A 23,165-nucleotide genomic window follows, 5' to 3' on the forward strand; every position below is an offset into this window, starting at 1 on the left:
TGGCTGGGTGCTCCCTCTTGCTGGTGGCAGGGCCTCCCTTGTCACTGCACAGACTCTCCACCCTTCTTGGCCACAGGAAACCATGGATGGATGGACTGATGAGATTTCCTGCAGTGGGGGAAGTAGCTGCAGAGAGGGAACTCCAGCCCGTTAACAAATGCCACACGCCGCATTCTCCGCGGTCTCCACTTCACCAGCTCTGGAATGATGGTATTGCCCCAGACTCACCCAAGAGCACATCACCCAGCTGCCACATTCCCTCTCTCCCCTGCACACATCTGTGTGCAGAACTGGGGGAAGGCTCCATTTCCTGAGGGCTGCCCATGTGCTGTGGCCAGCTGAACTCCTGGAGACCCATGCAGAGAGAAGCTTATCTCACGTCTCATAAAATGAGGGCTGCAAAGCCACTGCAGCTTTGTTAGCTGTCACACAGACCTTTCCTTCAAAGCACAGAGAAGAAAAAAACCCAAAACAACCTATTATTCAAAACATGAAAGAAGCATAGGTTGAAATTAAATTTTTCCTCCTACCCATTTATAGAAACAGATTAAGAGACTTTTGAGGAATAAGAGAAAGTATCTGTTTCATGGAAGGTATATTTACTTGAAGTATTAAAATTGAAGTTAAGTGTAGCTTTTTGCACAAATTAATTTAAAACAGATTTCACTTGATAAATTTGCATAAGCACATACACAAAACTTTGAGAATATTGCTATATTCCTATAGCAATAGGAATACTTTAGAGAATGAATTAGCAACTTAGCTAACAATAACTAGCAATAATTAACAAGATAGGAAACAATAAATCTTGTTTTAATCTATAAATTATCTATAAAAATCAATAAATCTTGTTTTAAATCTATAAATTCCCAAGGAGGACTGTGTACTCACCCATGCTGCTTTTCTAAGACTAGTGCTCTTTGAAAATCCAAATTCAGAGGGGTGGAGGGAACCAAACACGTTTGTATGTCATGATATTATGACAACTTATCCACATTTTCTACCAGTTATAAATTTTATTAGCATCTACATTACATGAAATTTTATTTTCAAATTTAAAAGTGTAGAGAAGTGTTTCCCTCATTTTCCAAACAGCTACTGATATAGCAATACTGAGAAGAGTAAGTTGTCTTTTACAGGTGCAGTTGTGGTGTCCTGATATTAATTAGAATAAAAACAATGATACAAACAACTTGCTTCCCATTACCCTAATTTTCATATTACATTTTTCTATTATACCCATTATTTTAGTATTAAAGAGCTACAGTAGCAAACAACATATACAGATCTACTTTATTTTTGCTGTCTTTAAACATGGTACTCTTTTCTTTGCACCTGCACCCCAAAGACTTTGTGCTGATTAATGTAAAGTATTTCTGTTAGACAAGGAAAGTTTAAATTTTGCAATTGTTGTAGTAAGTGTAGAATTTGCCTTAGGCACGGACATGTAGGCATTTGTCTTTTGGGAATGTGCTCTTTATTCTGTTTCTTGCTCCATCTCCTGTAATCTTAAATGGTTTGGAGTGCTGCAGGTTAATGATGTAATTTAATCAAAGATTATTCTTTCTAAGCAGTCATGGTAATAGTCAAAGATTATGGCAATGGAGTTGTTAAAAGGACTTGAAATAATGGCAAGAGATCAACATCACTTCAAAAATGCTCCTACGTGTTCTGACTCTGAAAGTGGAGATCCACTGTTTGCCTCTTTGTGAGAAGCCAAGAATGGTTTTTAAAAATTTGAAGTACACCTGTGGCACATCAGGCAGCCCTTTGTGAGAGCAGATACAAATGGGACACAGTTTAGATCTCTTTTATGTCACTGGAAGTGGATCCTTTGGCTTGGAGAGCAATCCTAGCCAAGTAAGTGACAGTACATGAGGAGTCTTCCAGCTAAAATGATATAGAAATAACAAACTCTATTCTTCCTCTCTGGTTTTGGTTTGTTTTGTTTGTTTGGGTTTTTTTGTCTTTTAACAGGCACTAATTTTTGTAAGTTTTAGTTAGTACTACAAGATAGAGACTTAGCATTATATTCTGGCCAAGATCTGAAGTTATTTCCTTTAGATGTATCTGTGTGGTTTCATCTGTAAAATAAACACTTGAAAAATGAAGTGTGTTAACTTTAGATTTCTTCTTAGAAACCTAAAGAATGACTCTTGTGTTGGACTGACTGTAAAAGGTGAATCTGGAAAGAACAGAGGATAAAAGTAAATCCATGTATTTCAGATTACAGTTTTAAGCAGTTATCTTTTTGTTGTAGAGGTTTCTGTATGTGAGTTAAAAGGAAAAAAATGCACAAAAAAAACCCCCTATAACACATTTTAACATTATAAAGCAGTTCTTTAGGGTATAATAACAACTGTGAAATCTCCAAACACAGTAAATAAAGTGGAGAAAAGTATTTTAGCAAAAGGCTATCTTAACAACTAGGAAAATGTTCTTAATTGTAGCAAAAGGAATCTTTTGAACTAACATGACAAGGTACAGGCAAAAATTAATATTGTACACTAATGTTCTTTTTAGTGAGTAGCTTAGGTTGATTTATTCATTTAGGTAATTATGTACCATAATATTAGTAATTCAGACTGAAATTGAATTAGGAAACACTGAATAAATTGAAACTGTAGTCATATTTCTTTCTCACTGTGTAAGGAACAGAGATGTATTGATGTAAGTTCTAAGTGTACAGCATAAGTTAAATTCCCTAGACTGCAATTTGATCAAAAAGCATTAGACATTTACTTAGGCTATAATAGGTCCTTGCCATTGGATGGCAGTAAAATTCTACATCAATCACTAGAAGCAAAGTGAACCTAGGAAAACAATGGGATTTTTTCCTTTTTTATTTAAGAGTAGAAAGCTTGAGGGGGGATGGTGTTGCCTTAAATGCTGTGATAAGCACTAATATTGAAATATGATTCCTTTTTCTATGTTAGGAGCATTTTAGAAATAGTAAACTCAATTTTCTATTATATAGAAAATCATTTATTTCTTCTTGAAAAGAAAAGCAAATCTGAGCATATTGAAAAGACAATGCAAATTTATTGCTACCAATCTATCAGAGGTTTATAAATATATATATAGCGTACATTTTTTTACTCAACAAGATTTGTTATATTTTGCACACTATGGAAATTATTTTATAAATAATCAGCCTTGTGGCATTGTAGAAGATTAATTCTTTTCTTTTGCAAACATTATTACTGCAAATACTATAACCAAAAGAGTTCCCTTTTTAATAAGGAAAAAAATCCATCTTTTCTGCGTGCACATGATGCCAGTGCATGTACTGGGAACACCCTTTTTAGGCAGAGCCTTTTTGTGCAGCACTGTCACATCCCAGGCCTTGTTCCACCACCTTTGTTCAGACCATTCCAGGATCAACAACCATTCAGGTGTCCACGAAGCAATTGAGTTTCTACAAGGTGATCAGCACTGAAGATTCAAGTCATTAAAACAAAAGGACTCAGTTTAGCTCTATGCCTTCTCCTTGACTCTTAATTTCAGGATTTAGACCAACAATAAGTACTTTTTTTTTAAATTGATATTATATCAAACAACGAATAAGGTGCAGCTACCATGTTCGTAAAATATTGTTCATATTAATTGCACATTAAGTAAAGAGAAAAAAATTATTGTCAGACAAATTATCCTGCAATATTCATTTCCCTCTTCCTATTTTGGGAAGCTACACATGTAAATTAGTTTCACTTTTAAATGTGCAAGTCCTTATCAATGAAAATCAATAGGAATATTATGAATACAACCACTATCACAGTAATTGTACTAGTTTTTGACTGGACCCCCTTTCATACCAAAAATAGATTTCATGTGTTTAGCAAAGATCGAGAATTATATTTTAACAGGACTGAACTAAACAGAGCAAGAAATGTGTTCAGCATATGGTCTCACATGAAAAAATACAAATTCTTATGTCTTCATTTAATGTTTTCTAAAAAAAGTTAGAAATTTAGTAGCTTGAATTACAGTCTAAATAGCAATAAAATAAGTCAACTGTTTTTCACAACATAGCCAGGGTGGTCTAAAAGAAGCTAAAGGCTATTAATCAGGATTTCCTGGGATCAAACCACAGACTCCCTAGCAATTTATTCACTCACTTTATATTTGGAGTCTGTTAAAACTTTATAGCCTTTCAAAGATCATATTAGGTACTAAAATTTGGAAATAATTTAACAAAAATTATGGGAAAAAAAAAAGAGAGAGAAACTAGCTTATCACAAACTTATTCTTAGGAAAGAATGTGTGAAATATACTCAATGGACCCATGCTAATCTGGGGTTTATGACAGTGACTGTGAAGGGAAGCAATGCCATAAACCTGGTGGTACAGTTTCACTCACAAGGACTTGTAATTACAATGCTCCTGAACTGAAATAAGAAATCCCCCACAGAAATATTTCTGCCCCATGTTAAGGCCATGATCCTACAACTATACTATCAACTTTGGAGGTTTGAGCAGTACCAGCTAAATCAGCTGAATTACTCATGTATTTAAGATAATCATATACTGTCAGGATCAAAAGTGTAAGATTTTTTTTTGTTGAAATCCCCGAGACTTAGTGCTTGGGACTAAATCTTCTGAGGTCCAGACACTATAAATTCACTTACATTTAGTGAGCCTGAACAGCCAGCAATTGGCTGTTGATATTCTTCTCACATTTGTATTTAGCCCAAGTCTCATTAAGACTCATAAGCAGAATTTCTTGAGGCGTTCAGTATTTTTAATCTATCAGAATTTGAGATTTTCGGCATCTCCCAGTGGGATTTGGTGCAATAAAGGATCAGACTGCAGCTGAAATAAAATTTACAGTGCTGTGATATGTAAAACAAATCTGTCAGAAGATCATGTTCTTCTAGAGTCATGTATTAAGCCTACAGTTCCATATAGGAAGAAACTAAACAAATTGCTGCACTATAACCACTCTTGGTGATACAAATGAAGCCCATGTAATACCTAAAAGCCTTTCTACTGCCACACAGACACTGCTGCCCACAATCTGGCCTTACTTCAGTCATACACCAAACTAATTCTACTTTTCTTTGGAGCTCCTAACTTGCTATGATGTGAAAAGGCCTGTGGTGTTAGTGTGAACATTCCAGGAAGCTTTACCCTAATCTTTGAAAGCGTGCTGTAGATTTTGAAATAGGAAATTACTCAATTTGTGCTTTTATAAACTTTAAACAGAAATGGGATCACCAGATATGCACAAGTGTATTTAAAAAAATATTAGCACAAATTAAGAAAAAAACAACTTCTAAGATAATTTTTTGTACAGAGTGAGCAACTGAGCATAATTGTGCTGAACTTGGGAATGGTAAATGGTACTCACTTTTTGGTGAAAAACTATACCATATACACTTAAATTTCAAAAATATAAGCATCTTTATTAAAAATAAAGGCTCAGAAACACTAAGATTAGACCCAAGGCTCAAGTAACTCAAAACCCACTAAGATTAGACCCGTGGTCAAGCAGCAGCAGGCTTAGAGTGGCTGTTGTTAAAGACCAGGTGTGGCAGCTTGTGGGTTAGTTACTATTCTGCTTTACAAGTACAAGAACTTGGGGCAATGTCCAGATATTCTCACTCTGTGTGTTCTGCGAACAGGAGTTGTGGGGAAGAAAAAGGTGCTGGGAGAGCAGTAGAAAAGCAATAGTAAGACATCCTACAAAGCCAATGAAAGTTTGAGAGTCAGAGGAGCTGTGGACATGTGACTAATAAAGGGTGGGTGGAGTGGGGCTGGGGAAAGTGGGCGGAAAATAAAGCAGAAAGGCAGGAAGTTGTAGAGTCAATAAGGTGGCCCAGCAGAGTGTTGAAATGTCAGTGAGTCATGGCAGTGGGAGGCAGCTGGATTGCAGGTGCTGAGCTCAGGGAGCTATGGCAACACCAGCAGGAAAGTTTTCCAAGTGCCAGAATTTAGTGCTATCATCAGAGGGCAGGGCTGGTGTTAGGTAGGTGCTGAGGGTTTCTGTTAGCACTCCAGCTTCTCCCTGGTCCTGGCAGACCTTCCTTCCAGAGAAAAGGACTCAATAAACAGAATTTTCACAAATTCTCAAAAATTGATTTTCTACCATAAAACCAGCCTATTTGTAACTCAAAATCCTTCTTATTCTGAGTAATTTCAGATCAAATTATGGCCTAACATCACTGTACTAACAACAAACTTCAACTAAGGACACTACATCTAAAGGAAGGACTTCAGTTATGCTTCTTAGGTCTTTAAAAAGGTAACAAATTTACTATGTAAAGCCTATTTTCCTATGAAAATCTCAGCCAAAGACCCATAGCTGGATCCAGTAGACACTCAATTTTCATGGAGACCCAGTCTGGAGAACTGAAACCTACACTTCATGATTTACTAAGTTGCTATATTGATTGGCAACACACCACTTTTATTTCCTGAAGAGTAACCTGTAATGCCAGCAGCATGAATACCAGGCACATCAAAATAGAGAGATCTTGTAGGTGACAAATATATGAAGAGGGAATTGAGTAAGCAATGACCTGCTGAAAAAGTCCATTTCTTGCTCCTAATTTTTCCTTTTGTGGGAGTCTGTCATAAATACAACTCTAATGCCCAGAACTGGTCTTAGTCTTACAGATCTCTGTTGTCTATGGAAGAGGCAAATTGAGGATGCACAGAAATGTGCACAAGGAGAAGGACTGAAGGGCTGACCCAACTCAGTGACACTGCAATAGCTGCTCTTCCCACATAACCACCTATCCATCAGACTAGAGCAGTTTGCAGATTTTTGCACAAATTGAAATAATTTCCTAGTCTCTTTTATACTTGCTGATACCCTAAACATTCCTCTAAGGGAATCAAGAGGCTGAAACTTTAATCTTATATTATTTAGTTGGGTTGTACAGCTGATGTGACTTGATAAATGTTAATTATTAGTATCTCATTTTATCAGTTGCAGCATTTATGCATTCAGAAGACTTCCAAAACCCAGACAATTTTTGTTGACTCTCAGAGGGGAAGTATGAAGGATCTCTACTTCCAAACGGGTCGCTCGTGCTCCTACAGATGTACATTCCTTCTGTCAAGTAACAGGCACAAAATTATGCCAAGAAGTCATTAACTGTGAAACAAGTAGCAGGAACCAGGTGCTAAAAATAGATTTTGAAGACAATCAAGTAATTTAGAAACTATGATACTTTTACTTGATACAACTAATTACAAATAGTAAAAAAAAATTGTCAGGAATCCAGTAACTCAAGAATCAACAGCTCTGCCCAGAAACAGGAAAATGCAAATTGTCTACAAGAGCACTCACTGGAAGCATTTCTCTCAGCTATCAGCTAGAATCAGCCACAGGTTGTCTCCAAAGGATGTCTCCAGTGGGGCAGGGCTGGTGGGGAGGACACACAGCCCAGCTCTTTGCCCTGGCGTGCTGCCTCTGGCTGGGTGTGCCCCAAACCACCAGGTGTGTGCCTGCAGGTACCTGCAGCCGCCACACAGCCCTCTTGGTGGGGATTAAGCACATCTATCACACCTCTGCTTGCCAATGGATGTTTTAGTTTCCTGAGCACAGACTTTCATACATAGACAAGCCCCAAGTTAATTTCAACTCATGATTAGTTTTTGACAACATTTAAGATCTCTGAATTGGTGTTTATTTTGAGGCTCTTGATATGCAAATCACTTATGCTAAATTCTGCAGCTTTGACTCAGTTTAGATTATCAGCGTTTACCTGCAAACATTTGAATAAACACAAGTGAGACCATCCTTTAACAACCCTTTTAAGATCAAAGAGTCAGTATTCTGCCTTTGAGGCTTGTCAGTTTAAAACCTACACTAACAATTAAAGGATTCCTCCCCCTCCTCTCTGCTGTCTTCCTCCCTCCCAAAACCAGCAATGAAAAGATTCCACCCTGCAAGAAATGTCCAGTTTTATAAGAGAACTTCTCATTAATGAGTAAACATGCACTGTTCTGCAATATTGTTTCCCTACTCTTCTGCTTAATGGGCTTCATCCTGCATGGCTAAAATCTTTGTATAAAAAAAAAGGGCTCTGGTGAGATCTAAGCTTCTATTAAGAATTTATTTTGTGCTATTTCACTAGGAAATACCCTAAGATTTTTTTCCATCATTGTTAATGTCAGAATGCCACAGGAAAAACACAGTGAATAAGTATTAATGTGCTTACTGCTGACATCCCTCAATCAATAAAATGGAGTTTTGTGCTTCTTGGCTTGGTAGAATAGGGCATTGTATTTTTCATAGGCGTACAAAACATTTGTAAATCTGTGAAATAATAAGTAAAGAAAGATCATGTGTCTTGAAACACATTTTTATTATCCATGAGTGGCATTTCTGAGCTAACATCACTGTCCTCACTAGGATGGAGAGACTGTAAGGAGGACAAGAGTAGCCTTCTGCTCTGCAGGAGAAATTATCTTTTGGTTGTTTTCAGAAGCAAGATTACACTCAGCATCTGTTTTGAAGAACTTAGGTTTTCTATCTGAAAATATTCCAGAGCAGAATAGGGTTATTGGCTGCTCCATGGTCTGACAGTGTCTTGACTGACAGGCATCTTCAGCCACATTCAGCAGCTGGAAGAGCTGCAGAACACTTCAGAGTATTCAGTCTGCCTTACAAAACCTGTGATGCTGTTTTCCTCCTCAAAAAGCAGCCACCCCGCCTATGGGGTGGGTGGAGCTGCAAACGCTCCTGGTCCCGAGGCTGAGCTGCAGCAGCAGCCAGTGGCCACCTGCACCCCCAGCCTCCTCTCATTCTGAAAGGGTCACTCTGAAGGATCAGGACCATACAATGATATATTTTTGCAGCCACAAAGACAGAAAATAGCATTTTCTGTGTTATTTCCATGACTCTGGAGAGGTGGGGTCAAGCATAAAAAACAGGCCATCCTCTAGCTCTCCTAAAGGAAAAACTGTAAGTTTGATTGTAGAGAAGGATATAAGTATAAAAATGAGAAATAACCTGTGTGAATGAACACAACTTGAACTCATAGTGGATTCTGATTCACACTAGGTTTGACTTATGGTTCACTGCTTTGCACACAGTCCTATCACAGGACTTTTTGTCATTTTTTTCCAGTGTTCTGATAATAGACAAAGCCAAAAATCTGTTGATAAAGCATAAATACATTTATATATCTATGTTTTCTGACCATTTTTTGTCAATGGTCAATACCCCAACCACCAGCACCCATCAGGGCTCTGCCAAGCTGGGAAAAAACCCAGAAGGGAACCCAGGACAGAAGGGGAAATGGAAATACTGCCTAAAACCTATTGATATCTCTTCTCTGCTAACATTATTGGCACTGGTTCTACTGACAAATGTTTACCATGATTAAGGAACAAATAATAAACTTACTGCTTCAATAAGATTTTTTTAATGCTGTAACTACATATATTAAAAATATAAAACTCATAATATTAGTACTACCTTAGTATCCAAAATAGGCTAATGCTGCCCAGAAATCCCTTTTAGAGCATTCAGTGGAGAAAAATTAAGTAGATATGAATGTGGATTGCCTAAGATATGCTTTTGAAAACAAAAGACTTAATTAATGGGGCTGTGACATAGAAAAATACAGAACTTGTTCTTGTTTGTGTGTTCCTACTTGGAAAGCTGTTGGGAAAATTTTGCCATTATCCTGAAGGGAATACAAATGTGTCTGTTTAAATGTTTATAACTATGTCTGCTTTATGAAACAAAGATGTCTATATAGCAGCAAAGTGAGTTCCAAACAGAAAAGACAAACTTCTACTGAGAGCTGACATTAAAAAATAATGGATAGAAATATTTCCATGAAGCTTGGCAGGAATATGTACACTGTAGATGAACAACTGTTTTAACAAATGTTCAATAGAAGTATCCAGAATCCAAGGAGGAAATAGCATAACTACTGATGTCTGATTCCATTAGGATCAGAACCAATGCACTGCTAAATTATCACAGGATATTTTATGAACTGTTATTGATGATTTAGTGGCAGGCTAGGTTATGCAGCTTACAAGCTGTCACCTTTAAGGTGAAGCCAAAAGCGAGCCCAAGGATATATTCTAAAGGAAAATGTAACAATTATTATAGCATGTGTGTCAGCAAAGTTCATATGATTCATTGTCCTTCTGGTAATAGGAAAGCTGTCAGTGGGTGCTCTTGGGCATGGTTCAGCTAACTATATAAAGAATGTTCTCTTAAACATTCACCTACGGCTTGGGATTCAGAGGTTGCTTGTCTGATTAAATGGAAAGGAGGTAATTTAAAAGCATCTTCCTTTCCAAATATGTTACTGTCAATTGGCTTTGGTTCAGAGGTTTCCAATCTGAAGTACATGAGGCAGCTGCAGAAGAACTCTATTAATATTCCTGCATAAAATGCTTTCTTAGCCCAGGTCAGCTCCCCTATGCACTTTTGATGTATTAGAACTTTAATGTTCAACTGAATTGACAAGTGATGGGTTTTACAATCAATGTGCACAAAGGACATGCCATTCCCAAGCAAGCTCAAGATTTATTAAATATAATGATAAAGAGGAGCATGTCAGGTGGAGGCTACTGTGCAGTGTTTTGTTCCTCTGTAGTTCATATTTTGTACAAGTTACATCTGTGATATCTGGTTTAACACTGGGCTGCAGCTCAGCTCTGTTTCAGTAAATGAAAGCTTTGAATCGTTAAAATGCAGAGTGTCAACCTGGGTGCTTAAGAGAGGGAAAAAATAAATCTGTGGCATATTTTCCTTAATGTTTTGCCACAGGTTCATTTCTGAACTCACAGCACAGATGTTTTAAATATGATACAACCTATTTGTTCCCACGTTCAATGCTAATTCTTTGGGAAATATGTACTAAATTAGGGGAGGTTATGTTTTCTTGTGATGAAGTAGCTCAGCTCCCACCAGTGTTTGCAGGAACTTTCTCACTACTTTGTGCTGGGTTTTTTTTTCCTTAATGGGTAATGTTGGAATGAAGTGGCAGGGCCTTTCAGAGAAAGGCTAACTTACAGTAGTTTTTGTATAATGCTCCACAGATGTAGATGTTCCCCAGATGTGAACAGACTAGAAACTTAGTTTTGTCTCTGGGTGTTCATTCACCATATAAATCTCCCAACACATTCTTATCTGCTATGTAAATAAGATGTGGAATTCCAATAGTGTCTCAGCCTTCTACAGCAGATGGTATAGTGAGATTTACCACACCATTACATTTAATGGGATTGAATTCATTTGGATTTCTTGATGTTCACTCTGTCCTTCTCTGAGCAGCAGTGTTGCCAATGTTCCTGATTATATATGATTTGAGAGAGTGCTTAAAGAAGAAAAAACCCTTTATCTTAGAAATACGAGTATTTTCTGTCAAATTTTAAAGTGTGTATATATTGCATTTCAGAGGATTTATAACCCCTATGAGAAAAGGATATTTAATGAATATTCAACAAAGAACTTGAAGTCATTACATTTGAAGATTTTTGTAAATATCAGCTATCCAGTTAACTGTTTTAGTACTAGCATCATTATATATTCATTTGGAAAGAAATGAGCTTTTTACCTCATCACATCAGTGTAGACAGAGAGAAAACAACAGGAAAGAATCTCTATTAAGAAAAAAGGAATATTTTTAAGAACAGATTTAAAATAAAAGTTTTTGATTTTCATTTCAAAGTAAAATTGGCTCACTATATGCAATAATGACACTAAATTAATAAATAATATTCAAAATTGAAGTGCAAACTGACACTGCTAAAACATAATTTAAAATGACAGTGTAAAACACTGTCAAATTCTTGTAGTGCATTTTATTTTCAAAAAATGCTATTGCAAATGCCTTGATCTGCTTGTTCCACAAATTGCTGTGTACCCAAAATGACATTTAAATGTATACAGATATCATATGTAGTCAGCCATTAGATGATGCTTTATTTTGTCTGCTTAGCATTCTATCATTTCTGCAAAATCTTACATGGCCTAAAAATTTACTCAAACCAGTCACAAATTTTGTCATGCTATTGCTACCATTCCTCACAATAGTCACAGACCACCAAAATCAGCTGAATGAGAAAAAATATTTATTTTTATAATGAAACCTGAAGATTTCAGAGTTTTTCTGCCTTGAAATCACCCAGCTATTCTAGTTATGTTGAAGTTATTTCTAACACCAGGCTTCAGGCTCAAGAGATCTGAACTGTTCCATAAATTATGTTATGAATTGTAAACCAGTCATCTGATCAGCAATAACACACTCTGTACTACAGTGCCAGGCAAGGGTAGCAATAATGCTGAATCTACATGCATGAATGAAAAAGCTTTAATTAGCACAGTGAATGGAAAACATCTCACTTTTCTCAATAGCCTATAGAGGCAATACCAGCTCTACAGCTGATCTGACTTGCACCCAGAATTCCTATTCCACTGAGCACTAAAACTTGGACTTTTTTTAGAAGACCGATGAAAAATGCAGTGTCAGACTTCTAAAACTATTGGACCACTGTGGAAAACCCTGAAATACTGATTTTTTTTATCTAAATAGTGTGTAATCATGGGATAAAGAGGTGTTTCCCCCAAGTCACAAAGCTCCAAGTGAACAGAGCTATAACCACAGTGGGAGCACTGGGATGGAGCTCCCAGGAAGAGGCTGGAGGGGACTGGAGGTGCCTTTGCCCAGCTCCCCCCATCCTGCACACTTACAGACAAAACCAAAGTGCAAAATCCAAACTCTCCCCTTAAAAGTGCTGGGTTTATGAGAGACAGAGTTTCAATGGAGAAATATTCTGCTGGAGAGCTGAGCAAGCTGCAGTTCATGGCAGGCCATCCTCCCCAGCATCACCTCACAGGTGAGCAGGGTTTCCCAACACGCAGCTGCTGCTGGCAGTCATGGAAAGGCACAGCAAGAGATGTTCCAGCTGCTGCACAGGCATCACACACAATGCTTGCTGACTCTGAACATTAACAAAATTTAAACATTAGGAAATAATTTTGCTTTGCTGTGACTTTCTGTACAAAAAAAACCCAATAAAGAATCTAAAAGAAAATCGTGGAAGAGGCAGTGTGGCAGCCCTGATTCATCTCTGCCATAGTTTGCAATAGGAGTGAAAGTAGCATCAGAGATCTTTCACTTCAGTGAGACTTCACTGACAAACCTTTTCCCCCTTCAAAGACAGTACCTTCTGATACAGCAGCCCTGCCTTTCCACACAGTCTGTGAATTGCTGCTTCACTCCCTGCCTTTGATGGCAATTAGATCAGACTGTCAGTAAATCTCATTTTCCTATTCCTCAGCCATAGCTCTTGTTGCTTCTGCCAAGGCTATTAATGTTAGACAATATATTAATGATAGATCTACATTGGTGTTAGGGAAATGAGCTACAGGAGGTTGCTGTAGGCCCTGAGGAGTTTTCCTATATTCTTTGATTTATTAATGATAAAGAGTGGCTTTAAGGCTGGTTCTGTTTGTGAGAAAAGCAAACTAACAAAAAGTCTTGTTGTTGGTTTCTCATGTTTTAAAAAACAAAACAAAAATGCCCCAAAAATGCTCAAGCACCTGTTGTTTTCCAAGTATTTATCTAGGCAAGGTGAAAAAATTAAGGGGAGAAGCAATTGCCGTGCAAAACCCCCAAACTCATCCATACACTAATCCTGTTATTTGCATGTATATGGACTCCAAAGCCTTCTGAGGCATTTTTAAGAGTTTTTAGACAGAGAAGTCTCCAAAAAGAAAAACTAACTGTCCCAAATTAATTCAATTTTGCTTTAATATTCAACTTCTAATGGCACAAACTTGTTTCAGCTCCTCCTGAGATGGACCAAGGGAAGCATTGTTTCATTCTGAATAAGCACTCTTGGTTTTAACATGTATTTAGATCAGGTGAAAGCCTGTAAGAATGGACTTTCTGTAAGATACTGGTGGTGCTTTTGGACTATCAAAGGAGCTTCATTATTTAATGTGTCCTTTCCAGTCCTAGTAATATGAAAAGCACAGGAGAAAAATGTTCATGATGTGTTCACATGTCAAAGTATTTGGGTTCTGACTTCCACTGAAAGAGTAACAAATTCATCTGTGAAAGGTCTGCTCTGCTCTTTTTTTTATTTTTATTTTTTTTCCCCTTTTTTCTTTTTTCTTTATTTTAATATATGGTTTGGAATCTCCCAAGCAGCAGTGAGGCAATGACTGAAGCAGAGAATTAAAGAGTAAACTTAGGTAAAGAAGTGATAAATCAGAATTCCATTTCTGTCTAGTCAATGCATCATTTACCCACTTAGATGTGTCAAATAGAGGAATGTCTCCACTTTTTTTTTGTAAAGCACTACAGGATATATTAATGAGCCAGTGCAGGACAAACATTACATGAAAAATACTGATACTCAGGTGAATTATGAAATAGTAAATGAAATGGCTTTCATTATTTGCTTGGGGGCTGTTCCTAGAGAAGTAAACAAAAAAAGAGATCTGTCTACACAAGCCAGAAAAACCTGCCCAAGAAGACGAAGGGAATTCACCAGTGAGATACCCCAGATATAGAAAAAGAGTTCTTCTCCCTTCTCTGTGCCATCTCAGGATAAAATAAACATATCCAGGCTTCCTGAAGTGCCTTGCTGACTCCCCACCAGTGGTTATTCATACTAGCCAAGCTACCTGTGTAACTTTGAGCTGTCTAGACAATTTTTATTTTAAAAAAAATCTACCCCAAATGAAAATTTAATCTCCTCTTTCCCTCTTTCCATGTTATTTCCTTTAAAGATTGGCTTGCATTTTCACTGAAATTATTCTGAAAAAACACCCACAGTATTTACTTTAGCATTTAATTAAGAAGTGGATATTGTCTCTGTCTACTTTTAAGTTTCTCATTTAGGTTATTCTAGAAATTTATAGGTTTTGGGTGCAATAAGATGGTGCCATTAACTTAAGTGAGTTTTTTATGCACTGGGCATATCTTCAACAGCCATCACAGAACTGCTACCCCAGTCCAGCTTCACTTTTACACAAGACTTGGACACTCCCCGCTTTGGGTAGGAAAAACTACCAGAGTCTTCCATAGAGTACTTATGACAGCAACTCCAGCTGGGAAAACATTTTAAAATTATGGAGAGCTTGTTTCTACATCTTTGACCACACTGAGTAACTCCTTGCTCTACAGATGGTGCCACTGACATCAGCAGCTCCTGCTGTAGAGTCAGGTGCTAGACAATATGAACTTGAGACCTAAACCTGGCCCTAAATACAGTTCTAGCACCTGAAGAAGACTATTCTTTTATAACACAAAAGGAAACACACCTATTATTCCTTTTTTACTTGATAGTCACCATCTTTATTTTGTTTTAATGTTATCACTAAAGGGAAAATTTCAGCTACTTCTTCTAGTATACATTTGTGATAGCAACTCTAAATTTCACATTTCTCTTGCAGTTATGAACAAGATAAATTTGAGTCATGGACCAAACCTAGAAGCTTGTAAATCAAAAGGCACCACAGGTACTCTGTGTTCTTGTTAGTCAGTCCCTAGGATTTAGATAGGAAAAAAATTTTAAAACATGAAAATAATATACTGTTAAAGTTGATTAGCTGGCTGTAGTCTCCTAGATACAGAAGATTTCCTCCTTTTGCACAGCAGGTGTATGCATGACTTATGCAGGCAAAGCTCAATTTTGTAAAGGTTAAATTTGATCAAATTGATTAAATACAGATCTTTCTTCCATTCTATCAGTATCACATTTATCCTTACTGGTTTCCAAAAGCCATAGTCACTTCCTGTTTTCCAAAAGCCAGTCATTTCCTTACTTTACTGGGTCTGATTGTTAAGTATCTAAAATTACAAATAAAGAAACAATCCTTATACCTGTAACTTGAAAGTGCCTTAAATAACCCCCTGTAAAATGTTCCTGTTCACCTGTGACAAAGAAAATAAGTCAACATTTCTTCCAGCCCTCTGTCTCTAGCACACTGGTGGTCAGGCCAGATGAAATGATAACTTCAAGTAAAAGTACTTTTATCAAGTCAGAAGAACAAAGTTTCCAAAATCATCACACACTGCGAGAAATAAATTCAATTATTTCTTTTGGGCAAAACTGAGAACACAAGTCTGGATTTGGCAAAAGTTTAAAAATCAAGCTAAGACCTTTATGTATGATTAGCAACGTTGATTTTGACAGAGATTCTTATAAAGCTGGCAAATGTTTAAAATTCCTGCTAAGCACACATTCATGAGTGTTGCACATGACTGGGAAAAAAACTAGCCCTGTTTCTGGCAAATGAATGCATTAAATTTCATTTCATTAAATCCCCATTTCAAGTACCTGGTAGTCGATAATGTTCAACACCTTGTGGAAGTTACTCAGCCTAGGGACAAGAGTGCTCATTTACACCTGGGCTGGTGGCGGGCAGGGTTTCAGTTCCTGACCATGAAAAACCTTTGCATCATCCAGGAATTATAATGGAATTTATTCAGGGTCATTAACCACGCAGAGACAGCTGTGAGCACTAGTAAGATTTACTTAGCATGAGGATATAAAAATTAACCAATCTCCTAGATTATAGATACAAATCTGTGCTTTGAATCTGTACAGATCAATGCTAAATGAATCATTAATATTCTGCATGAAGCAGAAAAAATAAGTCAGTGAAAGCTGATCCTGCTACCTTGTCATTACATTCTCTATTAACACAAGTTCATCCAAAATTGCAAATCATTACAGCTTTTCCAGCATCTGCCACACTCCACTACTGTCCCTGGAGCCCTCAGAGAGTCAAATATGTTTACTAAAGCATAAAACTACTAGCACCACTCATCCATGGTTACACAGACACATCTGAACATTACTTTAAAAGTGTCATAGACCTTATATTTATTGTTCTGAATAAACATTAGTCTCATGAGCAGAGAAGCACCAAAGACCAGAGCCTGGTAATTACTTGCAGGATAGGTACACTGCCATTAGCTGCAATGAAAGCCTCTCTGTCTTTCCATGTCACTGGGTTTCGGTGCTAGGAAACACTTTCTCACATCAGACAGGAGAATTTAACTCCCTGCTTCTTCAGTCTCATGTACTTAGGCAATAAGGCCATAATGTTGCTGGATGTTTGACTGGCTTTTGACACAAATTGCACCAGACACAGTACATGGATAATTAGCAGTGAATACAGGCTCTGGTTTTAATCCAAGCCTTTTAACATAAATCTCTAAAACCAATATTAGGATTACCTGAAATGATATTTTAATTTTTACAAAAACTGTAACCTCTCCTACATTGTGGATAAAATCTTGATTGTTTTTTCAATGAAATTTTGGGAGTTTAACCTGTTTTGTTATTTTGATTTTAAAAGCTAAATATTTTAACATTTCCAACATTAATATTGTTGTATGAACCATTTTTATTAAAATTGAGCACATTTTTTAAGACAAAAAGAAAAAAAAATAGGTAGTGAGCTCTAGCAGTGTAATTTTCTGTGAATAAAGGTTCAACTGTGTATTTGATCAGAACACCCTATAAACATCAAGACAATACAAAAATTTTATTTATACTGTCTTATTTCTAATTAGAAGGGAGAAGAATCTTTTCAAAGTACTTTCATACATGATAAGCTAAATATGGCACCATCAGCAGCACAAGGTCAAGGAATCAGAATCAAGTGTGACACAGAGATGTTTCTGTAAAGTGCTTTTTGAAGGGCTGTGACCCAGGGAGAAGGACACACATTCACCCAAGACACCAAAATGTGCCCATGCTCCCTGTACTCACTAGAGAGCAGAGGAGTTAGCTCTATAACACAAACCCAACAACTTCCTAACCCACAGCCTTAATGACTGTCAAAAATTGGAGCTACTTCTACTGCTATTCAAAATGTAAGTGTTGAACTCATTCCAGTCTTTCATTGATGTACTACAGCAAATCGAGAGAGGAAGAAATGCAAAACTGGCAATATCAGAATTTTCCACTATTTTTCTGACAGCTCCAGAACCAAAAGCCAATGTGTGCTTTGGCAGAGTAAAACTTTCAGGCTGACGGGAATTGGGATTATTCTGGTTTACATCAGCTACTGGCCTGACCCAGGGCCTTTGGCACTGTGCTCCAGTGGGAGGGTTGGACAGGCTGAGAGGCTGGAGAGCAGCCTCATCCCACTGCACTGTGCTGGAAAGTGCTCTGGGATGGAAGTGGGGCTGGAGAGCAGCCTCATCCCACTGCACTGTGCTCCAAGGGCTCTGGGATGGAAGTGGGGCTGGAGAGCAGCCTCATCCCACTGCACTGTGCTCCAAGGGCTCTGGGATGGAAGTGGGGCTGGAGGCTCCACATGCTGACAGAAATCGAGGCAGTGTGCCATAAGGCTTTTTAGAACTCATCTCTCAGCCTCACAGAAGGCAATAGCAGCCTTTTTCTCTTCAGTAAAAATCTGCCTTTATGCATTGCTCATATTCAGCTCACAATCAGATGCTATGCAGATCAGTGCCCAAAATATCAATCCAGCCAAATGTTTGCCAGAGCTTTAGGGAAACCTTACGGTCTCAGAACTATTTGCATTCTGAGCTGAATGTGCTTTAATTTCTATCTACTAGCATCTGCTATTGTTTTCACAATCTTTTAGATGGGTTACTTGGATTATTAGCAAGTAACAACTGTGATTTGACTCTCTTTTTCCACTTTTCCCTCCCCCAGTATGGAAAGGCAGCAGACTTTGTATGAAACTCTGCTACAACTCTGTCCATCCTGTTCACATGATTTGACATTTCAGTTTTTAAGTTTGAGGTTCTCCACCCATTCCTCAGAACAATATAGTCTAAGTGCCACAGAGGTAATACCTCTTAAATTATATTCCAGTTGTATTTGATCTTAGCCTTCCTATGTTGACACCTTTCCTTCCCAGTTTGTGTTCATATCCTTATACCATATATGATGTTCATATCCTTGTGTTTATATCCTTCATATCACTCAGAGCCTTTTCTTCCCAGCCCACAAGAACATTATTCTGTAAAAGACCTTTCACTGATATATCCTCCTTGATCTATAACTTTTATTCCCTGATCATTTCATTAGAAAATGCCAATCTCTCCTATTTATCAACTGGCAACAGAGAAATAAATTGCTGGATTTTCTCTTTTACTTTCCAGACCTGTACTTCAGATCTTCCTGGGCAGACCAAGCTGGGAAAAGAGGTGATGGCAAAAACAGTCATGGGGAATTGCATTCAACTATGAAAGCAGCAGGCAACAGCTGTGGTCCTTGAACAACAAAAAGCTTAGAACATTCACCTTTTTAATTTATCTAATAAAAATGGATGATATTGGTGTGGGATGGATTCTAGCTGCTTTAGGCTGGTGTTTGGATGAGCAACAACTCAAAGATCCTCAGGAGCCCTCGCCTAAGAGAGTGCTGATTCTCCCTCTGGTTTGCTTTCCAATACTTGGGAAGCACTAATGAGTGTTTTAAATCAAAGAGCATCTCAAATATTAATGATGTTTCAACGTGCCTCCTATTTAACGTAAAGCAGCACATAGAGCTTTTCACCTGATTCTGGTTTTTAAATAGATTTTGCTCTCTAACTGGCATTAGCAGGAGACCTCTGAGTGGCATTAACATATTAAGGGTGCTTAGTTCCCTGCCTGTCTGCATCCCAGCCACCCAATGAGTAACAGCTATGGCTGAGCTTGGGCAAATTCCTTTCAGGAACTGATTCATACACAAACACCTTTTACACCCTTTGGTTCAGCACTTCTTTGCATTTTATATTTTTATAGGGACTGGCTGTCAGAAGAGACATATCACATCACATTGTTTATATATAGCACCATTACAAAGACTTCATGTTTAGCTGCAGTTCACTAGGCCTGTTTTCCTTTTGGGGGGTAGTTTGTGCCAAAATGAGAGGAAATAGCATTTCCTCTGAGAGTAATGAGCAGCTGGTGCTTTTGCCCTGGTGTTTATGGGATGTAATAGGCACAGTGGCACATTTGGAACTGGTTGGAGAGAAAACTAAATGCTGCTTTCTTTTATCTTTATCACCCCCTCTCCCAAGAAGGCTTTTCAGTTTCTGTGGTTTATACCAGTTTTAGAAAAGACAATAAAAATAAAGCTGCAGCACTTTGCCACAACGTAGTCAGATATTACAATGTACTCTTCGTAAAGATGGACTGGTTTTATCTACTGGAACCAGAAAAACTAAGATAATAAAATATTTTTCAAGCTGCTCCAAATAGCTCTTGGAAGAATTAAAGCAAAGGGATTACATCTGGAAATCATATTTGGAGAAGAACCAGTGAAATTGCCAAAACCTGTACAGCTGCTCTTCTGGCCATTGTCTGACCTTAACTTGCACATTCATGGCTGACATTCTCATACCAAGAAACTTTAATCCAGTGTCAGGACAACAGCAGAAGAACTTTAAAGTACCTATTTCTCCTCCATTGCATTTACCAGTTCTTCAACCAGTGTAAATTGGTATAGCTCCATTAACTGTGGTAGTGCTATGCAACTCTCTGAAAACAATACAAACCCATTGAAACAGAACCAGGATCTGCTCCTTTATTCACAGCACTTCAGACTGACTGATTAGACCATTATGGATTGTGAATAGGGGTAGCAAACACTGTTCCACAGATAATGTCCTCTTCATCAGCCATACTAATTGGTATTTGTGGTGATCTCATAAACACTGCATAAACTAATGATCTGCACTTGATAGCATTTCAGTAGCCAAAAAGTATTTGTTTGTGTTGCTATAATGCAATGAAACAGATAATTATCTACCCTTCTGGTAACAGTGCTCTTTATGTGGATCACCATTAATCCAAAGACTTATATCATTCTCAAGTAGTGATGTCACACCAGTGATTTTAGCAATGGGGTTATGGGCAAGCAAGGAGCAGCACTCTTGCAAGGAGGTTACAGAAGGAGGCTTTAGAAGGTTGCCTCTTAGGTATTATTCAGCTAAAAAGTTTAAACACATCTTTTTAAACAGTTCAAGGTCACATTAAGATTTAAAACTGGTTATTTACTCAGCATTGGCTAAAATTCGCCATCTAAATACAGATTTAGGCAGCTTATTCGGTTAACTTTAGTTTTTATCAAAATACAACCTTCCACAAAAGCAAGTTAGAACTGGGATATGGATCAAGGGCACTCAGATGTGAATTTAAAATCCTACTAAGTAGGATTTTAGTAAGTACCTAGTTAGAAAAGAAACAAGTTTTAGTTTTTCTCAGGGGAAATATATCATGGTCAGAACTTTGGTCATGGGAACCTCCAAATGGGTTACAGCTTCTCTGAATGTTCACAGCATCCATGAGACAAGAAAACTCTGCACAAGCCAGGAGGTTATTTACTTGGGTCATATTAAACTCTGACAGACATTAAACTTGGTTTCAGGCTGTGCTGCCAGCTGAAGGCTCAGACTGAGCACACTGGATTCAAGACATATGAAACATTTTAGGCACAGTCCAACACAGCATTTCTGACAGGCTTCTAAAAGGAAAGAGGAGATGTGAGGAGGTACCTTGGACATGCCATGGAACATCAAACATCAAACTGCTTTGTCAGGGACACGCAAGAGGAGAGCTCCTCTCTGTAGCTTGGATCCCTGTCAGCCTCACTACAGCCAGCTCAGTTAGCTCACATTGTTCTGGCATTTTCCACACATTTCCTTACCTCTCCCACACATTCCTCTTGTGGACACAGCCCTCAGGGTAAACTACCTGACCATGAAATAGCACTGCCCTTTTTCCTTTCTTTTTCATGCTGCTCTGACACCAAACTTCCTGCATTATCCCAAAGTTACTCTGACTTGCCTTGCCTTGCTGTCACCGACGTCCTTCTTGGCACCTGCTTAGCCTCATATTCCATTTACCTTGGCTCTTTCATTGCAGGATGTGACAGTCTGCTTTCAAAAAGCTCTGCAGCTGAAGGGCTGGGGGAAAAACCTCCTCATTCAATGCATGAAGAACATACAGAACCATATTTACAGCCAGATATCTCAACTATATTCTGATGGTGCAGGAATATATTGTATATTGTGCACAGTTTGCTGAAAAGAGAATTTATCTTGCTTATCAGCATGAGACTGAGAACATTACAACCTTTCTTTTCCTTTATTCTTTCCTTTGCATTTGAAAGTTTTAAGTAAACTAAAATAAAATTCAAATCAAGCCTGGATCACCAAACCCAGAGAAAAACTCTGCATACTGCAAAACTGGGTCCATTTTGAAATCGTGTGCCATTTTAACATTCACTCTAGGAGAAATCTGGATTGTACTTACTCTTTAAAAAGTCCCTCACATTACACTCCTCCAGAGAAAAAGGGGCTACAGGATCATTTGCATTTTTTTATCTGAGTTATGACCATCACACAAATTTCCAGAAGAAGCCAGGTGTGCTCCAGCCTGATCTTTTCTATTTTACATTGCTCTAGGAGCTAAGCAGCTCCAGAGGTCTCCTTCCTTGCAACAAGGAATGTGTCTTTGGAAAAGCATCCCAGAGAAAAATGCAACACATAAGGCTTGCAGTCCCCAGACTGCGTGGTTAAATAGCGTTTAGGAATCAAAACAGACAAGCAACTGGTACGAACATTTGTACAACCCCTCGGAGACTGCAGAGAGCTTTTCTAACATTAGCAACCTCCTTAGGAGAGTTTCTGCTTCATAAATGCTTTTCACACAATTCTGCCCTTCCCTCAAGCTCCTTCCATTTAGTGAGTCCTTGTTCTGCTGTTCCGAAGCTCTAAGGTGGTCACAAGGTTTGTGTTGCCTGACACAGGACTAAGAGGCTGTGACAGCACATTTAAAACTGCTGGTAATTCATACTAAATATGGAGGGAATCTGTCAAATTCCCACTTCTTGTCATTAAAATCTACATCTTTAGCACAATCAGTGGTTTGGGGTTTCTTGTTCCACCCCATTATTTGCCCATGTTTGACATAGCTTCAGTGGGGTGAAATGGGAAAGGGGCTTATTAAACTACTGAAAAAACTACTGTGCAAATCTTGCCACCAGTAATCTCTGCCAATTTTCCCTGCCCCTGTCACATTTCTGACATCTTAAAGCAAAGACATGGGAATTCATCTTCTTGTTGGAGTGAAAATATGGCACACCTCAAAACCTCTGCCACTTGGCTCCATTTAAGGTAGAATTTTTCATAGTATAAAATCTGGAGCTTTATTTTACATATAATAAATCATCTTGACCTGCTGCATCAACCACCC

The sequence above is a fragment of the Agelaius tricolor genome, unplaced genomic scaffold (assembly GCF_023055355.1).
Source record: "Agelaius tricolor isolate 1412-34295 unplaced genomic scaffold, bAgeTri1.0.p SCAF_12, whole genome shotgun sequence".
Lineage (NCBI taxonomy): Eukaryota > Metazoa > Chordata > Aves > Passeriformes > Icteridae > Agelaius > Agelaius tricolor.